The following is an 8,007-nucleotide window of genomic DNA, read 5'->3' as shown; positions in this document are numbered from 1 at the left end:
ATGTTTACGTTGCATCTGCCCACCCCAGTTCGTAGGCGGTTGAGGGTTCTCCATAATGGCCATTTTAGTTCATTTACAGAGGCCAATTGTTCGTTGGGTGAGATTAGAGGTGCCTGGTCTCCCGTAGGCAGTGTTGCTTGCCATTTTGACAATCTGGCCTTTTGTTTTGAGGTTTCGAGCGGTTCAACTGAGGTGAGGAAACTCCTTCTTGATTTTAGACGTGTGTGTGGAGGGTTTTGTCCGAAGAGAGGATGGCGCTGGTCGCGCAGCTGCTTGAGGCGCTCTGCTTCGCTTGCTATAGCTCGTTTGACGTTGGGTGGAGCTATGCCACTAAGCAAATAAAGTCGGCTAACCGGGGTGGGTCTTAGGCATCCCGTGATTACGCAACAGGCATCGTTCAGCAGAGGATCCTCTCGTTTCGCATGAGCTGATCTTTCCCAAACTGGGGCAGCGTATTCAGCAACCGAGTAGCAGAGTGCAAGTGCCGACGTGCGTAAAGTATGTGGGTCGTCACCCCATTTTGTGGAGGTGAACTTACTCAGGAGGTTGTTTCTTGTTGATAGTTTGCCCCTGACCTTGTCTACATGATGTCTGTAAGTAAGTGTGCGATCAAGGGTGTCGCCTAAATAACAAGAAGTGCTGTTGAACGCGATCCGTTGGTTGTTCCACGTGATGTTTAGGGTATGTTTGGCGTCTCGGTTTCGAAGATGGAATAGGCAGGATAATGTTTTTGCTGCGTTCGGGCGTAGGCAGTTGGCTTCGTAGTATGGCGTTAGACCGTTGAGGGCATTCGTAAGGCTAATGGCAGGGGTGAAATACAGGGAGCGAAAAGCTATTTACAATTTGTACAGAAACCAAATGGCAGTTATAAGAGTCGGGGGCCATGAAAGGGAAGCAGTGGTTGGGAAGGCAGTGAGACAGGGTTAGAGCCTCTCCCCGATGCATTTAAATGTGTATATTGAGCAATCAGTGAAGGAAAAAAAAGAAAAATTCGGAGTAGGTATTCAAATCCATGGAGAAGAAATAAAAACTTTGAGGTTCGCCGATGACATTGTAATTCTGTCAGATACAGCAAAGGACTTGGAAGCGCAGTTGAACGGAATGGATAGTGTCTTGAAAGGAGGATATAAGATGAACATCAACAAAAGCAAAACGAGGATAATGCAATGCAGTCGAATTAAGTCGGGTGATGCTGAGGGAATTAGATTAGGAAATGAGACACTTAAAGTAGTAAAGGAATTTTGCTATTTGGGGATCAAAATAAGTGATGATGGTCGAAGTAGAGAGGATATAAAATGAAGACTGGCTATGGCAAGGACAGCGTTTCTGAAGAAGAGAAATTTGTTAACATCGAGTATAGATTTAAGTGTCAGAAAGTCGTATCTGAAAGTATTTGTATGGAGTGTAGCCAAGTATGGAAGTGAAACATGGACGATAAATAGTTTGGACAAGAAGAGAATAGAAGCTTTCGAAATGTGGTGCTACAGAAGAATGCTGAAGATTAGATGGGTAGATCACAAAACTAATGAGGAGGTACTGAATAGGATTGGGGAGAAGTTTGTGGCACAACTTGACTAGAAGAAGGAACAGGTTGGTAGGACATGTTCTGAGGCATCAAGGGATCACCAATTTAGTATTGGAGGGCAGCGTAGAGGGTAAAAATCGTAGAGGGAGACCAAGAGATGAATACACTAAGCAGATTCAGAAGGATGTGTAGGTCGTAGTAGGTACTGGGAGATGAAGAAGCTTGCACAGGGCAGGGTAGCATGGAGAGCTGCATCAAACCAGTCTCAGGACTGAAGACCACAACAACAACAGCACACCATACCAAGCGCATAATAATTAAAAAAGATGCCTGTATAATTTGTTATATAATGTAACTGAAAATACAGGACGGCGCGAAATACGTGTTAAAAGTGTTTGACTATGTGGTTTCATCGTATGCTGCAAATGATTCTCCTTGGATATTATTCTGTTGTAGCTCTGAAAATTCTATAGATCACCCACTGATGTCTCAGATCACGTTTCAGAATGGAAGAAGTAACACTGAAACACGTTCAAGCTTCTAGCAATACCACCACTTGCAAAGTAAGTTAGAAATCAGATTAATAATGTTGCTCACGCAGCATATGTTCGATTTATCGGGCAACAATAAAGTTATTGACTGTGGGTGGTATCGTCAGAATGGAAATAATGAAGTCACTGTAAAACAGTCATTAATTATGGCACTTATCTTGAAAGGATTTCCACGTATATTTCGCCGAAGTCGTTATGGCTCATCTTGTTGATTCTAGGGTGATTCCACTTTGACTGCTAGAAGGTTCAGATCTGTATTTTAGCAGTCTTTGAAGACCTAACAAACGCGTTTTCAGAGGAAATTCTTAATGATCAAACAATCCCAGATCAGAACAATGGTATGGTAGAAATAATTTTTGACTTGGTGTTCACGATCCACAATTTTATTAAACTTCTTGTAAATTCACATATACTTCTTCTTAATTGTCACATCATCAAGAAAACAGTTTTGTATCAATCTTCATATGTTTAATTTCCACTTTAACCAAGCACAAGACTTGACTGTTCTTTTACAAAGCGAAATAACGACTTAACAATTGCAAAGTGAAACAAAGATTGCTCTGTGCGCATTCGCGCCAAAACGGTTACAAGTAAGTCAAAGGCTATGACAGTCTCACTGAAATGAATACACACAAGAACCATATCACTGTAATATATCAATACATTAGAGTACCTATACATTAATAAAACCAAATGTGAATATTGTCACAAAAATATGTCTGTTACTTCGCAGAAAAGTAGTACGACATTACTGGTATCGAGAACTGGGGTTGGAGTTCCGTAATGGTCACGTAAACAAAGAACCATTACAAGCTGCTGCTCCACTTAATCCACAAAAGTCACTGTTTGGTGCACAATCTGTGCACAACGCATTCCTGGGCCCATTTCTATGAAGGAACTTCCCACAGAAAACAAATATAGACGAGTCCTGGAACATGAATTCATAACGGCTGCACAATCCCACCGAATTCTCTGAAACTACTGGTTCCCGCAGGATGGGTCATGTCCACACCGTACTGCAGACGTCTTCCATTTGCGTCAAGCGACGTTCAGACATCGGATCGTCACCTGGTCACGTTACCATCCATTGGACATGGTGAGGAATGGCGCCCATGTACTCACGACCTCAACCCGTGTGATTACTTGTTATGAGGTTACCTGAAGGGCAGAGTCCTCAAAGATGGTCCTGCAACACATCAGGATCTCCGTACTGCAATTTCCAGAGAGGTTTGTGGAGTCTAAAATGATGTTCTTTAGAAAATAATCGCTGAAGACTACACACTCATTGCTGCAGAAGGAAACCACTCTGAAAACTTTCTGCAATTAACTTTCATGATGTTTGCTATGGCATAAATATCATAACAAGAATACATCACAACTTTCTACGTCGTAGCAGACAAAAATTTTCTAATACATAATTTGCAGCACCCTGTACTTATCGGCAGGGAGTTACTCGCTATCCGTATTTCCAAATTATACTTTTTTTTCATCTGTCAACGGTTGTTTTTATTATCTCAAACTGACCTGCTTCTTGCAGTGTAGCCCACCTTTCGATATGTTAAACAGCATAAAAAGATATTACTCTTTTTAATTCTTCAAAACTGTAAACACAGAATTAGAAACCAATTGCCATTTATTTGTATTCTTTAACATATCTCCATATGAACGACATGGCCCTAAACCAGATAGTTGCCTGCCGCGGTGGCCGAGCGGTTCTAGACCCTTCAGTCCGGAACCGCGCGACTGCTACGGTCGCAGGTTCGAATCCTGCCTCGGGTATGAATGTGTGTGATGTCCTTAGGTTGGTTAGGTTTAAGTAGTTCTAAGTTCTATGGGACTGATGACCTCAGAAGTTAAGTCCCATAGTGCTCAGAGCCATTTGAACCATTTGAACCAGATAGTTTGAGGCAACGAAAACAACGACCGACAGACGGAAAACAAGAGTAGTTCTTGATTTAAACCTGCGACTATTAAAAACTAAATAACAAATAAAACTAACTGCTTATGCTATGTCATCATTATCGTCACACAGTGATCACATTCCTTCCTATGCTGGCTCTGGATGGATGCGACTGGCATTGCGACATTTTTACAAGCTGTGTTTTCTTCATCCGCCTCTTGGTCAGTGGCGTCCTCCGTATCTCTCTTCACATATGAAATATCTATAACCATTCCATAACTGCAACATTAGCTCGGTTCCATCTAGCGTCTTAGCTACATCTTTGCCAACATTGAATCTTTCTCAATTCTTTTCTCAATTTCACCCATAGGACACTGAAATAAACTCGCCTGTGATCTGCGTCTTATCCTAAATGACTCTGCATTCGAGAGCAGATTAAAGCTTTACCTGTTATCAGCCGTTAGCTTCCGTCTTGGCATATTCCAGCCGTTTCTCTTGTGTCAAATAGTGAACTAGAATCTCTGTAGAATTATAAACTATGCACGCTTTTCTCATCTGTTTCAGCCTTCTCCCTTCCATCTCATCTGCTAATTCTACCCTACTATCTCCCGTTCTTCCTCTGACCACTCAACGCGCTCTCCACATTAATATCTTCTGTGCTGCAACCGTACATTTATGTTACACACATTCAGTAACAATGCAGTGAGAAAATAACTTTACGCTGTGTTAATGAAGGACGACATTTCTTAAATTCCGTAAATTCATTACCATATATTATAATTATTGCTGTCATTATTATTATTATCGTTATTATTGAATTATCAAAACTGGAAAAATAAATAATATTATAATGTTGCCTCAATAAGAATGTTTTGTTAGATGTAAGAGAGTGTCTGAAAACGCATTGTCTCGTTGGGCGAAATAAATAAATAATTAAATAACACGTGCTGCCTCAACTACTGGCTTTAACGCCGGCAATCTAGTCTTTTCTTTTTCGTAGCTTTCAAAACACTCATCTGCGTTACGCCGTTTTCCGTTTAAGTTCGGCAACGCAGGGGACGCGCTTTCTCCACCATCCCAGCTGCGGGCACTACCTTTTTCCCAGGCCTATTTCCACCTAAGCCACCCCATACACACACCCACTACTCTACAAGCCACAATACAGTGCTTGGTGGAGGATACACCGAACCAGTATTGTCGATTTCCTTCACTATCCCATTCGCGTATTGGGCGAGGAAAAACTAACTGTCAGTATGCCTCTGCACGGACCCTAAAGTCTCTTACCTTATTCTCATAATTCAGACGCTAGTTATATGTTGGTGACAGTGTAATGGTTCCATCCACTTACTTCTCCCGAAGTCGGCAATCGCCATATTCTATACAACACGTTGTCTTTCGTTTGTCTGTTGACTTCCATTTTTAGTATGTTCAGATAGCCTTGAAGACGAACATTTCACACTTCTTACATGTTCCAATGCATTTCAATTAAGCACGACGCGTTTGAAGAAGTCGACCCTTTATCTTCGATAACATATTAGTATTTTCAATACCGAGATTAGGCGACAAATGTTCATCGCAGACTTTGAGAAATGCTGTGTTGCACAACGTAAGTACGAAACACAGGGGGACACCAAAAGCGCAACACATTACCATGCCTAATACGGTGTAGGAAACCTCTTTGTCATTCAAAATAGCTTCCAATCGTCTCGGAATAGATAAATACTGGTCTCGTATGGTTTTCAAGGAAATCTTGTACCATTATTCCTGCAAAATAGTGGTAATTTCAGGTAACGATGTTGGAGATGAACAGTGGCCACGCACCCTTCTCTTCAAAGTAGACCTCAAACGCTGAATAATTTTGAGATCTGTTGACTGGTGGTCAGAGGGAATTGCGACACTTGATCCTCGCGCTCACAAAACTAGTTCAGGACGATGCGAGCCGTGTGAACAAGAACCCTGTCCCCTTGGAACACAACAGCACTATTGGGGAACAAACATTGTACCGCGGGATGGATTTGATCAGCCAACATATCCACATAATCCAAGGCAGTAATGCGCCCTTGCAGGGTAACCGTTGCTCCCGTGGAATAACACTCTATAGCTGCCCACATCGTTACAGAACCCTCGATATGTTCCAATCTTTGGACATCAGAAATTGGAAACAGCGTAAAACATGATTCGCCCGACCAAATGACTTTCTTCCATTACTCTATAGTCCAGGTTTTATGTCATCGGTGCCAAGTTTTCCTTGTTCGAACATTAGCATCCCTGATGTGTAGTTTTGGTATTCAAGTTCTCCCTGCCGTTCCCAGCTAATTGAGCTACCTTCGCGTTGTTTTGATTCTCAAGGCCTCTCAAGTGCCACACACAGTTCTGCAGAGACTTTTGCAGCTGCCGTCCTCTTATTTTTCGTCACAATCACCTTCAATGACCGTCCGACACGATCGCTCGACGCAGACTGTCGCTCAGATTGTAACATAGCAGATGATGTTTTCCCATTTTCCCTGTACGCGGTATAAATCTCCTATACGGTACCTCTTGACCATACACCTTGGTCGCAGAAGCGTCCGCCTTACGAACACAATTTTCCCTAGTTAGAATTCACTGAGCTCCGACCGAATGAACTCACAAATACATAGAACACAGTTCCGATCAAGACTGACGCTTGCAATGTATTGAGGACATTGCACATGTGCCTTTCGTGGACAAACACGACGGTGAAAGCGTCAGACATGACTCAGCAAGCATTTTCATTCTTTTGCCCAACCCCTGTATTGTGACAGTTAATTTTCCTGTAACGATAGGTGATGACACTGGATAACAGTTAATTTTCTTGTAACGATAGGTAACGACATTTTATAACACAATATCAAAACAAATAATGTTAATGGCATGCTTCTCTCTCGTCTTCGCAGCCAGTATCTACTTATTTGATGAATCCATCGAATTTTATTCTTAACGTGACAGTGTAAATTTTCTCTTGAATCTTGCAGTAACACTATGAATACGTGCGTTTTTTTCTCTTGCTTCCTTCATAGTGTGAACTGATCGTCTACACGTTTTTGTTCCACGATAATTCATACAATTTCTTTTTACCATTTCCTAAAGTTTGCGATATCTGTTCCGTTGCTGAAATTATCTCCGGTACATAGGAACCGCCTGATTTAAGAACGGAGTTTTCAGGTTTGTGTGTTTGAAGATGCTCTTCTTTTTATATACTATTAACTATAGCTTCTCTTGTCATAAATTTCGCGAATGCTCTCCCGTCATCGTATGTTAACATACATGCAAACAACGACCACGTTTTGTAGCTTATGACTGAATCAGGTAAGTGCCCATCGTCTTATACGATTAAATTACACTCCTGTAGCTTGTGTTTGTTAAACAAAATGTATAATAATGTTTAGCTTACTGTTATGGAAGAGCCAATATGACACGGTCACTCTTAGAACTTCTAGCTTTAGGACTAGAATGCTTCACAAATTATGACCTGTAAATTTCGATGCAAACTGACAACAGATACCATATCTCAGAATCCTTTGAGGTGTGTTCTAAGACGCTTCTATTCTTTCCTTTCTCTTTAATATTAACAGAAATGAATTCACCAGTGTACAAAAGTATGTTAAGCTTTCAACAATTTCTACATACTAGGAACAGAAATTTACTGTTAATTTTCTTTGTGTATAGCGGTAAATACGGCTTGCTTACTAGATATCTCGCACTATACTTGAAGTACTAATCGGCTGGTGTCCCAGATTCACGTACTGAAACACAAAACTATAAATTCTGTTTGCGTATCAAAATGTTCGACAAGACGTTTTGAACTTATACGGAAAGACGCAGAACAAATTGAGTTCTATGAAAGTGAGGGGTTCTAAGGCTCTCTTGGTTTCTCTCTCATGCTGACGCTGGATCCCGCGTACTTAGGTGAAACTGTTCCCATTCCCCTGTCTGGAGAGCGGAGACACCCGTGGCGCAGCACTGTGCGACGGGTTGCCTGCTTCAAATTTTGCGCACCAGCGCCTTTGAAT

The 8,007-nt window shown here is 41.6% G+C and overlaps 1 protein-coding gene across 2 annotated transcripts in view; it reads left to right on the top strand.

The window, feature by feature from the left end:
• Positions 1 to 8,007, top strand: part of LOC124714372 (cytochrome P450 306a1) — a 925,226-nt gene that overhangs the window by 514,730 nt on the left and 402,489 nt on the right. The gene's annotated exons all lie outside the window — the stretch shown is intronic.

Source organism: Schistocerca piceifrons, chromosome 1, assembly GCF_021461385.2.
Source record: "Schistocerca piceifrons isolate TAMUIC-IGC-003096 chromosome 1, iqSchPice1.1, whole genome shotgun sequence".
NCBI classification, from domain to species: domain Eukaryota; kingdom Metazoa; phylum Arthropoda; class Insecta; order Orthoptera; family Acrididae; genus Schistocerca; species Schistocerca piceifrons.
The sequence above is the reverse complement of the archived record's forward strand: the minus strand, read 5'-3'. Positions and strand labels throughout refer to the sequence as shown.